The sequence below is a fragment of the Candoia aspera genome, chromosome 4 (assembly GCF_035149785.1).
Source record: "Candoia aspera isolate rCanAsp1 chromosome 4, rCanAsp1.hap2, whole genome shotgun sequence".
NCBI lineage: Eukaryota > Metazoa > Chordata > Lepidosauria > Squamata > Boidae > Candoia > Candoia aspera.
The window spans coordinates 54,133,206-54,154,021 of NC_086156.1; the positions used below are offsets into that span (position 1 = coordinate 54,133,206).

A 20,816-nucleotide genomic window follows, 5' to 3' on the forward strand; every position below is an offset into this window, starting at 1 on the left:
ATAGCTTTTTTTTTCTGTGAATTTTATAAAGGAAGGAGTTGATGTCTGCAAAGAAGTGCAAGTGTGATACTAAAGCACTTTATAAAAACTACTGCTCAGTGTCTCAAGTATGAACTCCATTCATATTAGATCCTCAGCTAAAAATAACAAACTCCAAAAAACTACTTTTAATTTAAACATGGACTAATCAAATAAATAAATAAATAAACTAATCAAATAAAAATCTACTATATTTGTATGGCCACCAAATTCCAAAGTATTTTGAGATGCAGTGGTTCCTATTGCCTTCTCTCTCTTTTTTTTTAATGCTACTTTTCAGGCATGCCACCTATTAAAAGGTGATCCTGTTTGGAATTTATTAGGAATTTAGTTTTAAAAAGTAAGTCCTTGTGCCTTATGAAGTAGACTTTCACCTTTTCTTCTTCTGAGAGGGAAAAGGCAGAATGTGAGAATTTCTCCAAGTCACATTTCTAGAGAAGAACACACAGGTCTGTAATGCTTGCTTTGCATTTCAGGTCAGAAGTGCCTTAACCATTTGGGAAACAAGGATTCTTATTCTCATGCTTGAAATAGATTCCTTCTTTGATCCAAGCCTATATTCCAAAATGCCTTAACCTAATCACAGGCTTCTCCACCCCAGAACCTATAGTAGGAAAGAGAAGATTGAAGATCTGCCCATTTTTGTGGTTATATGCATGAAAGGAAAATGAAGATTAAATTCTTACCCAGACTATTATTATTATCATTATAATTATTCCCAGCTCTGACTATAGGTAGTCCTTGACTTATGACCACAATTGGGACCAAAATTTCCTTCACTAAACCAGGCAATCATTAAGTGAGTCACACCTGATTTTATGACCTTTTTTGCTGTTGTCGTTAAGTGAATCACCATGGTTATTAAGTGAATCACATGGTCATTAAGCAAATCCTGCTTACCCAATTGACTTTGCTTGTCAGAAGCTGGCTGGGAAGGTGTCATGGGGGGCTCAGGCTCGGAGTCAGAGTCAGATGAGGACAGGCGGCCAGCCTCTGGCGTAGAGTTGGAGGGCGAGCAGACAGCTCTAGTTAAATGGTCACCTGAGCAGTTGGAGGAGACGGGGCTGGTCAGCGAGCAGCAGGCACAGGTGCCGCTGATTAGTGAGGACAAAGACTTGGAGCTGCCGCCCCCTCCCAGTGCTCGGGAAAGGAGAGTGGAAGGGAGGGAGGAACAGCAGAGGCTGGCGAGGCTATGCACAAGAAAGTAGCCCTGCCCTCCTAAATAAGCTCCACCCGGGTCTGCCTCTATAAAAAGGGAGCTGCAAGCCCAGATCGATCGTTGGAGACAACCGTCTGCTTACCAGACTCCATGTGCCTTGCCTCCTGATCAGAAACCTCGTGACCTGACTCTTGACTCTTGGACTCGCTTGACTAATCTGGTTTTGAACATGAAACTCTCTTAAGGCAAGCTCGCAGGACTTTTGGGGCTTGTTTCTGTAGAGTGTGTGTATTTGTGCTTGTGAGGCCTGCTTCTGACTCCAAAAACGAAACTTATCCAGAGTCAGAAGCGGAAAACAAAACTTATCAGGAAGGACTTGGAGAATTAAAACCGAGAAGTGGCTCAGTAGAGCAGGAGAAATCGCAGACGCTGATTGGACAAACTCTGGAGGGAGATTGAAGCCTCCAATCAGTGCTTGAGAGAGGAGAGCAGAGAAGTGCATGAAAGAAAAAGAAATATGATTGGCTGCTAAAGGAAAATGGTGTGAAAAGGAGCGAATAAAAATGTGGAAGAGTCCTTACCAGCATCAGAAGCCTTGCCTGTAGCCAGCATGGAACCAGAGCCAGCGCCGTCTGCCATCACGGACCTGCTTTCTGCACAAGTGGCTCCAGTCAAGCCTCTCCTTGCCGTCCCTGCTGACCACAGCCTTGCGTCCAGCTCCAAGCCTTGCCGCGTCCCTTCATGTGATCCATGTGTGCCTCTAGATTCAAGCCTTGCCTAGATGCTCCAGTCCAGTCCAGCTTTGTCTCCAGATCCGAGCCTTGCCTAGACACTCCAGTCCAGTCCAGCCTTGTCTCCAGATCTGAGCCTTGCTTAGACATTCTAGCCCACTCGTCTTGTCTCCAGATCCAAGCCTCGCCTAGACATTCCAGCCAAGTCCAGTCTTGTCTCTAGATCCAAGCCTCGCCTAGTCATTCCAGCCAAGTCCAGTCTTGCCTACAGAACCAAACCTTGCCCAGATACTCCAGCCCAGCCTTGTCTAGCCTCTATGTACCAGCTTGGTCCAACCTGGGCGCAAATCTGATTGTCCAGCCTCTCCTTTGCCACGCACTCTAGCTCCTTCCAGTCTTGCAGCTTTAATTAGAGGATTGGCCGAGTTCTGCCTTGCTGTCTTGCCACGGTCTGACCCTCCAGTGTTGCCTGAGTGTCCTTTGCTACCTGGGTAGACTTGATTAATTTACACGGTCTAATCTATTGCAAAGACTTTTGCTATTGTAAATAGTTAATTCAATAAAGAATTTTATTAGTAATTCTGCCTGGCCATCTCATAGTCTGAACAGGCTCTCACTTCTTTGCCGCCTGTTCATTACCTCACAAGGCTACTTCACGAGTTTCTCAGTAAAGTTTTACAACTGCCTCCCTGGTGTATTGCGTGTGATTGGGCTGAGAAAGGACAGAAGGTCGCAAATGGTGATCACGTGACCCTGGGATGCTACAACCATTGTAAATATATGCCAGTTGCCAAGCACCTGAAGTCTGATCACATGACCGCAGGGACACTGCAGTGGTCTAAGTGTAGGTGGTAAGTCACTTTTTTCAGTGCCGTCATAACTTTGTATGGTTGCTAAATGAATGGTCGTAAGTCAAGGACTACCTGTATGCAATACTCACTGTTAGGAAGTTTATAAGGCCAAGCATAAAAACAAGTTGAAAGTGGGCTTAGCCATTCATATTCAACATCAGCAATGCCCACGTGTTTGGAGATGTCAAGAAAATGGTATGCAACAAAGCAAATGACATCTTCTAATCATACTTATAGACAACTTCTGTTTTCAAAAAAGTAAATTGAATGCAGAATAAAAGGGGGATGTTAGCATAAGTTAACACAGAACATTTTCATTTTTTCTCAGGTTTGGAGTCTAAGGAAAAAGAAAGGCAAGACCCAGCAAAATGTTACTGGGATTAGCTTGTCCAAAGGTTTAGTGAACTTTTGCTTGCTGTAATACAGGCTATGTGAAATGTTGACACTTGGAAAATCTTGGGTAATTTGTTCTTTTCAAAGGGTACCCAATTTCTGACTGTGTGTGTTCTCAACATCTTTTGAGTCCCAGGAGTTCCTTCTTGCATAGCAATTTCACTGTGAATTTTTCCAAGGTGTAGGTAATTAATACCTAAAGCTCAACTTTGCAAACTGGAAACCCTATTCATGTGCACTCCATGTTCTTTTAACAGACCATTTTGTAAGGATTGCCTACCCTAATAGACTCAGACTCACAGGCAGGAACTTAATGATATCTGATTTATTAAAGAATAGTATGCAAATACAGAGAAAGCTGAGAATGAGCAAAAGCGTGCCAAATACAAACTAAAAACCCTCGGCACAAACGTAATCCCTCCCCTCGCCCGGCCGTTGCAAACTCCCCCCCCCCCCCAGGTGCTGGTAACCGTTTCTGCTGATGTCCTGGGAAAGAAACCTTGAACACACGAGATAACCCAAACACATTCCAATCCAGCTGCCAACATTTAACAATCCCACGAGATAGAATCCTCCTCCCCTCCCAAACGAAACACGCATCAGCCAAATGACATGTGAAACGTTACGATGCAGCGGTAACATTGGAATGATGAACATGACATACCGCCCCCCCCCAAAAAAACAAAACATTAAGGAGCAGGTTTCAAAGGATAAGCCAGATGAAAGCGTCTAACTAAAACAGGGGATTGAACATCACGGGCAGACACCCACTCAGGGTGGGGGAAGTGCTTCCAACAAATTAGGTATTGCAGGGAGCCACGATGCCTGCGAGAATCAAGGACCTCCTTCACCTCAAAATGTTGCTGTCCGTCAATCATGATCGGAGCAGGAGGGGGAGGCTGCAGGTGCCTGTGATCGGAGTGGGTGACAGGCTTGAGCAAGCTGCAATGAAAAACAGGATGCAAACGTTTCAGGTTGTGAGGCAAATCCAGTTTAAACGTGACAGGGTTTACGATGCCCACAATGGGAAAAGGACCCACAAACTTAGGAGCCAACTTTTTGGAGGGCTGTGAACTTGGTGGAAAGGTAGACCTGATCCCCAACTTTATGAACTTGGTGGAAAGGTAGACCTGATCCCCAACTTTAAAATCAAGTTGAAGGGCACGCTGCTTATCGGCGTGCAGCTTATAAGCAGACTGGGCATCAGCCAAAGCCTGCTGAATTACTGGCCAAGGATCAGCTAGCTGAGCAGCCCAATCAGAAGGAGAGCAGGGCTGTGTGGGGGGTTGGGGCAACTCAGGGATGGGGACAAAATCCGGTCCAAAAATAACATGAAAAGGGGTGTGCCCTGTGCTCTGATGAACGGCATTGTTATAAGCCACCTCAGCAAAAGGTAGCAGATCAACCCAATTATCCTGTTGATAATTGACAAATCCCCTCAAAAACTGCTCCAGGGTTGAATTGAGAACCTCCGTAGATCCGTCAGTCTCCAGATGCGACGCAGTGGACAACGCCTGCTTGGTGCCCACCAGCTTCAAAAATGACTTCCAAAATTGGGAAGTGAACTGTGTCCCGTGGTCCGTGACCAAGCGAGAGGGGCTACCGTGGATCCGGTAGATATGGATTAGAAAAAGGCGGGCCAACTGCTGAGCAGACGGAATAGAAGCACATGGAATGAAATGGGCTTGCTTGGAAAAATAGTCCTTTACCACCCAAATGACAGTTTTTCTCTGACTAGGAGGCAAATCCACAATGAAATCCATAGAAACCTCCTCCCAAGGACGGGAGGGGCTGGCCACCGGCTGCAGCAGCCCATGCGGTTTCCCCCCTTTCCGTTTTGACATGGCACAGACAGGACAAGAAGCAACATAACTTTTTACATCACATCTTAAGGTGGGCCACCAAAACTGGCGCCGTACCAGATGCAACGTTTTGACATACCCAAAATGACCAGCCAGCTTATCATCATGACATCTATTTAAAATTTCCCTTCACAAATTGTCAGGTACATAGAGGCGGTTTTGCTTCCAAGCTAACCCTTTGTCAAATGTGACATTGTCTCTATTCGCCTGCAACCAAGTATCAGATTTCACCTCTTGCAGAAACTGTTGTTGCAATTGAGAGGGAACTGGAGTCCTCCCCCCAGCCGGTGAAACTGATGCAGGAGGCAGCTGCGCACGAGTTTGACTGCGTGTGACAGCCTGCAAACCCATTTGGGGTTCTGTCCACACCGTACCCACAATGTCAGGTATCTGGACTGCATCCTGGGGTAGGCGGGAAAGCACATCAGCCAGGAAGTTTTTCTTGCCCGGAATGAATTTCAATTTAAAGTCAAAGTGACTAAAAAATTGCGCCCAGCAGATCTGTTTAGGACTAAGCTTCCAGGGTGCGCTGAGCGCTTCCAAATTTTTATGGTCAGTCCAAACCTCAAAAGGACATTTAGCCCCCTCTAAAAGGTGGTGCCATGCCTCCAAAGCCGCCTTGACAGCAAAAGCTTCCTTTTCCCAAACATGCCACCGTCTTTCCGTCTTGGAAAATTTCCGGGACAGATATGCACACAGTTTCAGGTGGTTGTCAGCATCCGCTTGCAGCAAGAGCGCTCCAATTGAAAAATCAGAAGCATCCACTTGAACCACAAAGGGTTTAGTGGGATCAGGGTGTTGAAGAATGGGTTCAGCAGTGAACAGGCTTTTGAGTTTGTCAAAAGCCACCTGGCAGTCAGTTGTCCAATTTAGCAATGCCCCCGGGTTCTTTACCTTGCATGTGTCCCCCAACCCCTTGGTACGTAACAAGTCAGTAAGAGGCAATGCAATTTCTGTGAATCCCTGGATGAATTGGCAGTAATAGTTGGAAAATCCAAGGAAACTTTGGAGCTGCCTACAGGTATGCGGGCGCTCCCACCCCAAAATGGCTTGAATCTTCGCAGGATCCATCTCAATGCCCTTATCAGAGATCCTGTACCCCAGGTAGTCAAGCTGAGTCTTATGAAATTCACACTTAGAAAGCTTAGCATAGAGCTCAGCCTTTCTCAGTTTGCTAAGCACCTGTTTCACCAAGCGCTCATGTTCCTCTTCCGTTTCAGTATAAATCAAAACATCATCCAAATAGACCAGTACACCCTTGAACAAATGTTCATGTAACACTTCATTGATCAACTGCATGAACACCCCTGGTGCCCCCGCCAACCCAAAAGGCAGAACTTTATACTGAAAAGAACCCAGTGGACAATTAAAAGCAGTCTTCCATTCATCCCCCTCCCGTATGCGGATGCGGAAATAGGCTTCCCGCAAATCCAGCTTAGAGAAGATTCTCCCCTTAGCCAGATGTGCTAACATGTCTTTTATTAACGGCAGAGGATATTTATTTAATATCGAGACCACATTCAATCCGCGGTAATCTGTACAAAGTCTCAATGTCCCATCCTTCTTTCCCCGAAACAAGACGGGGGCACCTACTGACAAATTCGCTGGTTCAATAAAACCCCTGGCCAAGTTCTTGTCCACAAACTCCCTCAACACTGCCAGTTCCTTCTGAGTCATGGCATAAATTTTCGGCTTGGGCAATTGAGCGTCGGGGACCAACTCTATCGCACAGTCAGTTTTTCGATGGGGTGGGAGTTGGTCCGCTTCTTTCTCACCAAACACATCCGCAAAGCCTTGGTATTGCTCCGGCAAGCCCTCCAGTGGTGTGACAGCGAAATGCGGGGTTGCTGCCACCGCCCTCCCCACTGCAGCCTCCGGAGCGTCTTCCTCCCCAGGGGCTTGATAGAAAGTCCTGTGCACCCAATTTATATAGGGGTTTTGTTGGACCAACCAAGGAATCCCCAGAATGACTAGGGGGTGCCCCACAGGCGCCACCACAAACTGCAGCCCCTCACGGTGGCTGCCCAATTGTAACGCCACCATTCCCGTGAAATGGGTGACTGGTTTCCCTCCCGCAGTAGAACCATCCAGCTGGGTGAAAATCATGGGATGCTGCAGTGGAAAGCTGGGTAACTCCAGAGCAGCCATCACATCAGGGTGCATCAAGCAACGCAAACACCCCGAATCGATCAGTGCCCAAACTTCAACGGTCCTCGTGCGGGAGCCTAACTTCACTTTCACGTTCAGCGTGGGACAGTTGGCACTCACCGAAACATCTTCATGCCCGTCCTCCACCACCTGCCCACAGGTGCTCTTTAGAGCAGGTGGCTGGTGTTTCCCGCCGGCTGGTGTAGATAGAGCTCCCCCTCGCACCTGAAGTAAGGAACCTCCTCCACTTCAGTTTCTGCCTTGGCTGCCTTCATTTTCCTGGGTAGGGAGGTTGATTTCCCCCCCGGCTTCCCCGAACAATCATCGGTCTTGCCCTTCGGGCACGCCGCCACTCGGTGATCCTCCTTTCCACATCGGAGACACTGGCCTTTCGCATAATGGCGCTCCCTCTCCTCCTCCCAGGCACGTTGACTGGACTTTCCAGTAGGCGCAGCAAGTGAGAACCCTTGCTGAGCCTGGAATGTCTCATCAGCTTATTGTGAGCGAAGGTCTCATGGGCATGTTCAGCCTTCCCTGCCAACTGTATCCATTCATACAGGGTATCTGACTCGTCCCTATCCAGCGACCACCTCAGGGCCTCCGTGTTCAGACCGTCCTTAAATAGCTCTATTAAGGTAGATTGGGACCAATCCTCAACCTTCCCAGCCAGAGCCTTAAATTCTAGAGCATAGTCCGCTACAGATCATGGCCCCTGGCTAAGCTCCCTCAGCGCCCGTTTTGCCCTTTCTTTAGCTAACGGGTCTTCAAAGTGTAACTTTAATGCCCACAGGAATTCTTCAAACTCCTCCAGCTCAGGGCATCCAATTGACATAACTGCACAAACCAATCGGCAGCCCGCCCCTTCAGCTTAGTGGCAATGGCATTAATCTTGGCTCTTTCTGAACGAAAATACGGTCCCCATTCATCCATATAACTCCTTCCATTAGTACGGAAGAATGACAACTTAGTTGGATCTCCGTCAAATTTAACTGTAAAGTCCTTAACCCCCAATCCTGGTGGTCCCTTCACCACATCTGGGCAGTCGGACTTTCTTTTCGCTCCCAGGGATCTCCGCTCTCGAGGAGGGGACTTTGAAATTCGCACCCTCGGCGCCCTTGCCTCCTGTCTGTGCCGGGTCCTACTCCTTTCCTCCGAAGAAGGGGGGGCGAAGAAGGGGATGAATGCCTATTACTAGACTCCCCTCTCCTCTCCCGAGGACCCCAGTCCATTGATATTTCTGAAGCATGAATTCTATTGACTCCAATTTGGCCTCCACCAGTCTTATACGGTCAAGGGTTTGGGAATTCTTTCCCTCCTGCCTCACCACGGTTGGGGACATTGGGTATCGCTGCTTCCAAGACGTTTTGGATGTCCCTGGTAGGAGTCCCTGTGTTTCGTCCCAGGTGACCAGCTCGCCAGGCGACTCGCCGGTCGGTTCAGGGGCTCTTTTACCTCCAACCTCCTCTTCTCCCAGGCTGGAGCTCGACATCTCCTGAATTTCTGAGAGCTCCCGAGTAGGGACCCTCTCTGTTCTTATCACCGTGGAGTCGGGTTCCCCCTCGCTCGATTCCTCACTTTCCACGGTTTGGGGATTTGGTTTGCTCATCGCTAGCACTTCTCCCTCACAAAATAAATCTGGAAAGGGGCTAACGGTAAATTTTTTGGGATTCTCAGCTTTATGTAAGGATTGCCTACCCTAATAGACTCAGACTCACAAGCAGGAACTTAATGATATCTGATTTATTAAAGAATAGTATGCAAATACAGAGAAAGCTGAGAATGAGCAAAAGCGTGCCAAATATAAACTAAAAACCCTCGGCACAAACGTAATCCCTCCCCTCGCCCGGCCGTTGCAAACTCCCCCCCCCCCCAGGTGCTGGTAACCGTTTCTGCTGATGTCCTGGGAAAGAAACCTTGAACACACGAGATAACCCAAACACATTCCAATCCAGCTGCCAACATTTAACAATCCCACGAGATAGAATCCTCCTCCCCTCCCAAACGAAACACGCATCAGCCAAATGACATGCGAAACGTTACGATGCAGCAGTAACATTGGAACGATGAACATGACACATTTCTTTGGATAAAACAGAGCATTTCTTTGAGAACAAATAGCATGATCTCATAGACAACAAACACATTACTGCCTCTTTTTCCTGTCTCTTTGCATATTCTAGTCCCTCTTCTGTACCTAACTCTTGGTTAGGATTGTCTTGGCTAGTTCCCATTTTTTTCCTTGTCAGCTTTTTTACATACATCATTCTGCAAAGCACTTTTGACAGATATCCACTGCCTTTATCACAGAAGAACTGAGGCAAATATGCCTGCAGTTTAAAGATCTGAACTGGAGGAATATCCTAAAGAGAGAGGAATTATTCCATTGATGTATGTGATTGAACATGCTGCTAGTTTTGTATTACTTTCATTTCACATCCAAACACATAAGCACATACTCAAAACAGACACTTGGCATCTACCTCTAATATAAGGCCACAAGATGTTAAAAAGAATTCATATGAATTATGAGTGAAAGTCCACAAGTCTTGCCTGATGGTTACTTCAAATAATTGAAACTCACAGTCTTGAGCAGAAAGGGGAATGTTGATTCTTTTTACTCCTCAAACCCCTAAGAAAATTGCTGTTTTCCTTCTGCAAAACCAGCGACCTCTTTCCACAATACAGCTTATTGCATTGGAAAATCAGCAATCTTGAGCTGGAAGGGAGTGGGAAGGGGGATGATCCTGCTCAATATCATTTGATGTTAAGAAGAGGACTAGGATTCCCACCTACTCATGCTAACCTCAAGCTGCAAACAAAGTCACATGGGAAGAAAAATTCATTGTTGCCCCCAGCCTTCTGGCAACCCAGCTGAGGATCATGAGATGGGATTGAGATGAAGGTGTACATGATGTGCATGTGTGTCTGTAAAAGACTGAGTGAATAAATGCGCAGTCCTAGATCTGGCAATCTGCATGACTCTTGTAACCAAAAAGGTTGCCCAACTCTGAGCATTCTCTTCATCCAAACTTATCCCATACAAAATCTTACTAAATTAGTCTTACTAAATTTAAGCCTTACTAAATTAAACCTAGATGTTTATCCATTTATTGAAGTTGGGGGTGCTTAGGCCAACAGTGGCATTCCTAAGGGTACAGTTGGGAATGTATAGATGTTAGGTGTTTAGGTGTAACCAATATGTGCTACATGGCACTGTCAGTGACAATGTTTATCCTTAAGGCCAACATTATGGTACTGTGGCTCCTATGAAATGATTAATTGATTTATGAGACCATCTCCATGAATAAAACTGTCACAGTATGCTCTGTCAGGGCTCCTGGAAAAAACAACCATCAGCTTACCCATGCAGAGCAGAAGCAGACTTGCTGCCCCAAAGCTGGATTCTTGTCAGAACTTGTATACAAGACATCTGGGCTCCAGCTTTGGATGTGGTGGAGCCCTGTCAGACTGTTCTCCTGCTATAGTCAGCTTGTGCACCTGCTCTGCCTGGATAAGCCAGCTGCCAGCATGTCCAGGCAGAGTACAAATCCTTTCTGATATCAGGAGCCTTGTCAGAGTGCATTCTGACAGTTTTGTTAATAGAGGCAATCATATAATTCATTGTTATTTGGACTAGAGTGGCAAGGATGGACTCCCTCCTTTTCCTGTTTCTCAAATTAGTTTTTCAGCCCTTAGGATGCATTTGAATTGTGGTGTTGGCGAAGATTATTGAAAATACCATGGACTGCCAGAAGAACAAACAAATCAGTTTTAGAAGAAATACAACCAGAATGTTCCCTAGAGGCAAAGATAACTAGGCTTAGACTCTCATACTTCGGGCACATTGTCAGGAAAGACCGATCGCTTGAAAAGGACATATTTGGTAAAGTTGAGGGCCAGTGGAAAAGAGGAAGACCTTCAGTGTGATGGATTGATACAATTACAGCAACAATGGATGCAAACATTGGAACAGTCAGGCATATGATGCAAGACCGAACAGCATTTTGTTCTGTTATACTTAGGGTGGTCATGAGTCGTAAACAACTCAACGGCAACTAACAACAACAACAACAGGGTAGATTAAGCCAGTAAGAAACGTCATAATCAGGCCTAGTACCTGTCCCAAGTTCTGGTAAACTTTGCATAACTGAACCAGCTGACTGGGAGAGATGGCATTGAGCTCTCCCTGGCATAGGGCAGTTTTGCCCAGGCAGCCTCTGGTTCTGGCTTGGGCACTAGAGCAATGGGCATGTGAACCTCTCTAGATGGCGTTGTGCCCTCCTTTGCAGCAGGAGGAACTTTCCCTTCTTAGCCAAGCTTGGCTGAGGAACGCCATTGCCACGGCTTCCCTCTGCTGCCTTCCTTTCCCAAAGTGGCCATTTCCTTGCGTCCTGGCTGAGTAATAGAGTAAAAAGAGGCTTCAAACATTGCTGACCTCACCTTACTCTGCTATCTTACTCCTTTCTGGGTAAATTGAACAGAGGAAAGCTGCTGGGAGGGAATATAAAGGCATCGGGTGAAAGAAACTAGATGACAACAGGAACACCGGCAAGGGTGGATAGCAGCCAGGCAATAAAGAGCAAAATAGTCTCTTCAAAGCAGCGGTGCCCAAGTTTTTCCACTCCCAAATTCTGAGAGCTTTGGGTGTGCAAGCCTAGCTTGAAAAGCCCAACCAGCTCCCACCAGACTGTGCTATCCCTCAGCTTGAGCAAGCCAACCTCCACCAAATTTGCTTTGAGAAACCCCACCTTAACAAACTGCACATTTTTGAAAACAGAAGGTAATCTTCTGCATTCTTAGAACAAATCTTTCATGTAACTAATAGTGGATTTGGAAGAGTCAAGCTCTTTCTTCCTGGAAGAAAAAAATTTTTTTTTTCTGGTAATAGTATATATTTTGCATCAAGCAGATATAGGAAACAATTATCATATAGATATAGTGATACCTTTAAAGAAGAGTTGTCCTCAAAATGTGTGCCTGCAGGATTACTGTTGGATAAGCCCTTTGCAGTTACCTGCTATATTGTATTTCTGTTATGCTCTTCGCTATTTTAGGTATTGATTTTCTAATAGTTAATTGTGCATTAAGCAATTACCAATAATCTGTTGATTTGAAAAAGATAAAATGGTTGGCTATTTTGCCAAACTCAAAATAAAGTATTCCTGCCATAGGTTATAACGCATCATGCATTTTAAGAGATGTGTTTCTCCTCCTCCTCCTCCTCTTCCTCTTCCTTTTCCTCCTCCTCCTATAATATCTGCAGAGTAGGTAATTACAACCTCTTATTACAAACCTAACTATGAGTATCCACAGCATGTATCCTGCGATGAGAGGTCCTTTCTGACTAGTTGATCTTTTCAAACAATATATTTTTTCAAGGAACAAATGCCACTGAATTTTATTTGTATAATATTTAATTTAATTTAAAATGTAATTATTTTAATTATAATTGTAACTTAAAAATATTTTTTTTAAATTTTGATGGAATTTTAGTTTTAAAAAATTAGTTTTCAAAGTTTGATTGAAATCATAAGTCAGGCTTCCAAATTTGACTTTCGATTATCTACTCTATTTCTGGATATACTGTATGTATTTGTGTATGCACTAGTATAAGGCAGACAGAAATTCCAAAAATTTTACTCAAGAAGATCTGTGTCTAAAAATTAATCTTTTGGCCAAAGAGACTTACTCTAGTTAACAGTGAAAGTCAGATGGCTTTATAGTGTATCTACATCATGCATCTTTCTATGTCAGTAACTGATATTGTAGGCTGTCTGACAAGCATCATCCCCTTATGAGTCATATATATTTTTAAAAAAATACATTTCAAATTAAAATGTGCACATTTATTATGTGACACATGAGTGCAAATGACACCTGTGAATAAAATATTCATTGTATTTGCAAGCTGCACTTTACCCACAAATCCTTTAAGACAGTTATGCAATGTACACTTTGTATATATAATGTTTTCTAATGCCAAAAATCACAAAACACTTTGGCCCTGTGCTAAAGAAAATAGGACAGTTTTAAGGGACATAGCAGCACATGTGTGAGAGTGACATCCAACTGTGGAAGACACATGGAGCATGTGGAGAGGAGATATAGACAGGTAAGACAGAAGAAGTACTATGAAGCTACAGAGAAAGGGTGGAGTGTGTCCTTGGACTCTTTGGGAAAAGAAAGATAGCAAAGTAGGGTTGCTGTTCATTCTGTGGCAACAGTGTCTGGCTGTCTTGCCAAGAAAACTGCAGGGACTAGTCCAGGCAGATGGTCTGTCTGTCTGTCTGTCGAACAGAATGTAGTATCACCTCCATTGCTAAGCTAGAAGTAAAGGAAAGAGTATAAGTAGATACCTTCAGCAAACGCATAGCTTCTATGCCATAAAGCTTTTGTGGACTGGGACCCAGCTGCAGAAATGGATTTAAGTTATATTTCTATTTCAAATATTGTGAAATTCCATTTGTATTCATTTTTCACTGTGTTTCTTATATAGACCATTGTTGGGCAGCAAAGATTATACCAAGTACAAAAATTATGCCTCCCACAGAACGACCAATTCTTTAAAAAACAGATGTATTGAACGGAATTCTTCCTTTTACCAAATGAAATATAATCCATGTTTATATGTTGTAGAACAAAGACTTGATTTAATAGAATTAAGCATTACATTGGATTATTTGTGGAGAATTCAGTATTACAATTACATTTTTAAAATCCTGCAGGGTATTTTTTAGAATAAAAGTAGAAACTAACCAAAATGATATAAAGTGATAATTATAACAATTATTTTTGGCAAAGGAACTCATTAAAAAGGTAGTCTTAAAGGCAGATCTATTTTTCTCATGGAATCTGTTTTATGTGTTTGGCAACCAAGAAAGGGGGAAATTTCCTTTTTATTTTATATGCTGACATACAAATTCAGGTTTTATTTAAAGCTCATTGTGAGATTTTGTGAAGGCCATGAACTGTTTTAATACATATTCCATCAAGCTGTGATGCATTTTTGTCCTTGGTTGTATTCATGTTCAACATACAAAATGATTGAAAATCCAGTTCCAGGAATATAAGGTTCATTACTGGAAGTAGAAGTTCAGATGTTTATTTGAATAGCAAATAGTTGTTTCAAAAACATCCAGCTCTGCTGGTAGGTTGTGCAGGGCAAAATAACTAGATGAAATAATTATTTCTTATAACTGTTTTGTATGTCCATTTTAGCACAGAAACATAAATTTCATACAGTAGTAAATGGCATTTTTAGTACCCTTCTAAGACATAAAAAGAATAGCTTAGGTGGAAGGAAGGTCCAGGGACAGAATAGCATATTATGACAAAAATAATACTGGAGTGCCAGTAAATGAAAATCTGAGGGTTTTTTTCACCCACCTGGTCCCACATTACAATATTAACTATAAGATGACCAGTAGGTAAGATAACTTAAAACATAAAGCGATGAGTTAATGGCAAATAAGGTATTAGTGCCTGATAGTCTTAATGGCTCCATGGTGACTCTAGGTTCAGAAGCAGTATGCTTCTTTACCAATTCCCACAGAATAATTCTAAATGGAGGCTCTTCCTTCTATGTCTGATTTATGGGCTTCCTATTAGATTAATGAGTGGAGTAGGTAGAGAAGGATTTGGGCTAACCTAGAAGAACATGACTCTTCTTATGTTTGGCTAGCAGAGTAAAAAACATGGTGATACTAAGGAATAGAGAATTGTACTTTAAACCACAGAAGGTAGGTCTCATAAAGAATTTGCCATTTTCAGCAGTAGACCCATATTTCTTTTAATGTGTAGCTTTGCTACACAAAAATATTCATTGCTCCATGGAAAAGCATAATTCTCTTGACAGCATAAGTGGGGGGGAGGGTCACTTTTTCTCTAATTATCAGCTCTGTAAATCCTATTATTTCCCCCCTCCAATTATCCTTAGTTTTGATTTAAAGGGGGGGGGGACCAGAGTTCTTAAATGTTTAAAATTTGCTGTGCAGATCAGTTTTCTTAGGAATATAGCATTTGTGTGTGTTGTACGATACCACCCTCACTATTTATACTACAAATAGGTCCCATGGAAACATTGGGACTTACTTTTAGAGAAATAGGCATAGGATTGCAAAGTTTTCAAAGATCAGCAATAAAATGGAAAGTGTTCCAGCAGAAAAGGAAATGAATATTTTGTTCTCTGTTGGGAAAAGGAAAATGAGGCTGAAATAGAAATTGTGCATATAATCACTGTTCCTACCTATGTGTTTCTACTTTTTTCCTTTCTTTCTTTTTAAATAATGGGTCTACCAATTTGCTTGCTTAGGATAGGTTCTGAAAAGAGCAATAATATCTAATTCTTTACTTTTGAATATACTGAAAGACAGAAGTAAAAAAAAAAGAAAGCCTTCTACATCTTGGCACAGAATATTGGCTAACTAGTTCCATGGAATAGCTCCTTCTTGGCAATTCTTGCTATATTTTATTTTAATATCATCCTGCCTTTCCACACTGTATTCCCCTGTATACCATACTTTCTTCACTGTGGTCCCTGTGAATAATAAATATAGATATATGCACCTCTTCCTTTATAGAAAGGGATTATGAATATGATACGTCTTCATCCTTCAGTCAGAAAGACTGATCAGCAGTCACCAGATGCAAAAGTAATGATCAAGCACTGCCTTCACCAAAAAAAAAAAAGTGTTTTATATGGATCTGATAATATGCGTCTCTGGCCTCTGAGGCCAAGATAACTGAACAGCCATTCGAGGATCATGTGTTTAGTACTATTTGGGATACTGCCAATCTCAGTGATGCTAGCTGTCAGACTTCCTTTGACAAGCTAGGCAAGAAACTGCAAGAATAAGGTTTCAAGGACATAAACGTTCTGGATATATTATAGAAAACATGATGAAGGGACTGCAGAAAAATTCTAGAGATGCTGTGTATGAAAAGCAAGCTCTATTTATAATAAAATATAGGTTCAAATTCTTGTGCCTGTTTCTCTTATCTGTGCAGCTAAAGTCCTATTTAGAAAGAAACTGGAGGAAAAGTAAAAATTCAGAGCTGGACATGTAAGAATAAGAGGCTAAATGACCATTTCTTTTGGGCAGGATGGACAGTTTCCATCTGTTTCTTGCTTTGGTATAGACTAGTCTGGTGTTGGTTGTTTGTCCAGGTGGCTCTCATACTGGCATTCCTCAAAATAGCAACGGACTCATGGACTAAACCATCCTCCATGCAACCAAAGTCTCAGTGCAGTGAAACCCTTTTATGTGACCTTCTATTTTTAATGCATAATTGTGGAGACGTATCAGTCTTGAGAAAAGCCAGTTGTGGACAAGAAGGGATGAAAACTTGACATCATGGGATGAAGGCTAACTTCTCAATGATAACCCTCAAAATATCTAATGATCAGGCTCTTCCTGGTAGCAGCACTTCCTAGAAGTAGCTCCCCTCATAGTTTATATACTTGAGTACCTGCAGAAGATACCCTGTATCTATTTGGCTGATGAGCAAGTTAATTCTACCAAGCACAATGGAGAATATGGAATGAAAGCAGTGATTGTAACAGTTGCATTCTGAAAATATTAAAAGAAGTAGATGAAGCAGAATGGCCAAAATTTGACCCTAGAGAAGAATGCAGAAGCAAGTAAACTAAACTAGATAAGGAAATCAACTCTGAAATCAGGCAGGGACCAGCAACCAGAGGTAAGAATGTTAACAGTTAACTGCCATGCACCAAGGCATGTTTTACCTAACAACCTAACAGGTCAATGAAAGGACAGCTAAGGTGTGATAAAATGTTGACGGAATGCAGCTGTCAAAGGATTAAAAGACAAGCTGTCCAGGTCTTTGTTGGAAGGTTTTCATTTGGGCATGCTGTCATCAACATCTGTTAAGTGCTCCTGCTGTCCCCAACTCCCATGTATCATAGCATTGTAGCAGAGCAAATGAGTATGAATGAGTATGTCTACGTGTAACACTTAACAATTACAATTCTAACAAAACCTAAAACAAAAGCTATAAAGCTTTTGTAGGTTAACAGAAACTCTGTGGCCATGTGTTCCTTGAGCATTTCATTACTGCATGAGATTCCAAAGTTCAAATCTTTTACAGACTTGGCTCAGAAACTGGTTCCAAATCAGAAAGCTGGGTCCAACAGTGGACTTGCAGATCCCAGTTTTGAAATGGGACTCCAGGGCACATCATTCTTTTCCAAGATACCAGTGGGTATTTATACCATCTCAGACTCCAAGATGATCCCTTTCAGCAGTTCACAGACCTGATGCCAAACCCTGCAGCAACCATTCCCTACCCACAGTCCATATTTCCTGTTGTGAATCCAATACAGTAGCCCAATTTAAGGACTTCTTCACCCACTATTTAATGAACTGAGTTTTCATCACCAAAAAACTCATGGCTACTTTTTATTGTGAATCAGCATGAGAATTCCTTGAAATGTTGCACTTTCTGTCCACACAGATACTCAGTTCCAGCTTTTGCCTTGCTTCAAGAGGAAACTCCTTCCTCTCTATAGAACTAAGCCTATCTTTTGAGATCAATTCTAGGTTTTATTCTAATTATTCTAAAAATATCAGGGGGATTGGTCTGATAGAAATCAGTTCCTACCTTTCCCATTTTAGATTCATGATTGTCACTATTCAAGCTGTCCTATTATTGCTGTAGTTTGCACCCATAGATATACAGGATTGCATTTTCCCCCATATCACCTACAGTATTTACTCTTCCATATAGATTCTACCAACTTCCAATCCAAGTGTTATCCTCAACTTTCCAACAGTGCAAGAATTTTTACTAAATGTATGGTGGTCATTGTGGTGCACTGTTGTTAAGGAGATTACAGTTTATTCTTATCTGTATGATCACATCCAGGGATCACACTGAACATGGCATCACCTTCATTTTGTTAGCACTAAAATAGTCAGGTCTGCTCATTAACACTAAAAATACTATCTCCTTTAATCTGAGGTGATACCATTAATTAGCATTCATCTAAATATAACAGACTGATTGATTATGTCCCATCAGTTTGGTGTCATCTCTTAGCAACCACATAGCTAGACCTTCTCCAGGATAATTTGTCCCAACCTGACCCTTCAGGTGTTCTAATGGTTCACCCATTACCAATGTAATTGAGTTCATCCATCTTGCTGATGGTTGTCCCCTTTTCTTTCCTTCCATTATTCCCAGCATTCTGAGCTTCTCAAGGGAGATGGGTCTTTCCATAATTTGTCTAAAATATGATAATTTGAGACTGGTCATTTGTGACTCAAGTGAAAACTCTGGTGTAATTTGTTCTACGATTCATTTTTCCCCCTTGGCTCTTGATATTCTCAGGAGTTTTCTGCAATACCAAAGTTCAAAAGCATCAATACTTTTTCTAACCTGCTTCTTCAGAGTCCAACTCTTGCTTCCATAGTGAAAATCATTGCCTGGACGATTCTGATCTATGTAGGCATTGACACATCTTCAGCAAACAGCAAGTTATTTTTTTTTCTGAAGTCTCATTATTTTATATATTATGAATGACCAATACATTCTAATGTAATCTCAACATTTATCCAGATGAGCAATAATTTCAGTCAACCTAAACTATCAGATAATTAACTTTCCACCAACATAGAACATTTATAGGCCTTCCAAGGAGCTATCTCTATTTTGTCTCTGTACTTGGAAAAGTTCCATTGCAAGAACTGTGCAGAGTGGCAGCCTGGCCCAAGCATCCATCCACCTTCTTACAAGCTTGCTTCAGATGGGATGCTGCATTCATTAGAGCAGCATTGGCTATCTTGGCTTTGTGTGTACCTGAATTCATCTTTAAGGTTGTAAGTTTATTATTCACCGACATATGTTTCACGGATGATTTTAAGTATAGGTTACTTACTTGTAACTTTGGCCCTTCAAGTGTATAAATTCACACAACCCATCAAACTCTCCATGCAGGCAGGTTCTATTTACCTATTGGTTCCCTAGCCTGTTATGGTGATGGAAGGAACTGAGGGAAATGATGGCAGACATGCCATATGTGTGGGTGTTTGTATAAGTGTGTGCATTCTGTGTGTGTCACATTGGAATACGGATCCCACCAAAGTCTTGTAGCTTTTCATTGTTCTAAGGAGGATAGTGCACAGGTACAGGTAATATTACTGTATATATGAAGTCACAGATAATTATTTCTGATAAGGATCAATGTGAAGCTTTTGTTTATTTTTCCCTCCTTTGATTATACCAAGTGGGGAAGGATTATCATTTACTTCCGTTCATTTGCTAAAACCTCTTTCCTGTAATACATGTTGCCAGTGTTAAGCTTCATTGATGGGTTCTTCCTTCAGCTGGAAGAATTCAATCAGTCCCACTGTGACAGACCATAAATCACCTGGCTGCCAGGTAATAAATTAGGTCTTCAGAGCAGGGTAGTAGCCAGAAAAGGGGTGGGGGAAGGTGTTTGTGTAGAGGAGAGAAAATCCAGGTATGATGTCCCAGAGAGGGATAAATACAGGTTGACACTGCCGCTTTAGGAGATCAATTATTCTTATCCAGTCCTGGAAAGAAAGGCTGAAACTAAAAGCTTGGATTTATGGCCAAATTTGCAAGAGCTCAGTATGTGCTACTAACCTTGCCAGCACCATTTTGCCTGGCCTCATAATGACTACTTGAAAAAGCACAGTTAGAAATATATTATGAGATTTTTCCTCCTACAATGCACATATAAATAACAAGATGTTTTTTTTCACAATAAGAGAGAGATCTGATTGTTTGTGTACAGAAGTAGGAAGTAATTTTTAAGCATAGGAATTTGCTTTGCCATTGTTTTATTGTGCCCTACAAGTTATTGTCTTCCTCCCTAGATCATAATTTGCATGGGCCTTTTGTTTATTTAACTATCTTATTTTTATTGATGCTTTTATTTTTTAAATGTTTATAAATTACGTTAATAAATAATCTATCAATATCCCACCTTTTCTATGACTTAGTGATTCTTGTTTTGCTAAGGGTATTCTTGAATATTTATTTAAAATAATCATTCCCTTTCCAGTTCTATAGCAATAGCTTTGAATTCCTGGGAATTATTTTCTAAAGATTTGAGACATTTCAACATTGTTTCAACATTGTTAATAAGGTATACATTACATAATTAATAAATTCAGACTTTGTTAATCTATCATGGGTGATCTACTTTTGGTTATTAGGTCAGTGTTGAGAAATATCTTTTTTGCCTAATAGTTGGTTAAAATCTTTAATAAAATCTATTTATTGCATAACTACAATTAATGCTCCTAGTTTTCTTACAAGTGAATGATTGCCATATGATTACTCTTTAAGTAATTGATTTATTTTATTCCATTTATTTTTATGTTTTTTGCATCTCATATAAAACTCTCAGGCATATCCATGTTGTACAGCATGTGAGCATCAATAGACAGAAATAGACTTGGTTCAGGGCCTTTACTGATTAAAAATTGCCCATTGTATCTCTTCTGTGACGATAAAACAGGTGGCACTTTTGATCAAGAGGCACCCAAACACACTTGGCACATCAGCAGAAGCTGACAAATTTGAATTATACAAGATAGTAAAAAGCTGGTTTATTTCATGTGGAAAAATGGATAGCAATATTTCA

At 42.0% G+C, this 20,816-nt stretch overlaps 1 protein-coding gene across 2 annotated transcripts in view; it reads left to right on the forward strand.

The window, feature by feature from the left end:
• Positions 1–20,816, forward strand: part of SUGCT (succinyl-CoA:glutarate-CoA transferase) — a 634,652-nt gene that overhangs the window by 216,039 nt on the left and 397,797 nt on the right. The gene's annotated exons all lie outside the window — the stretch shown is intronic.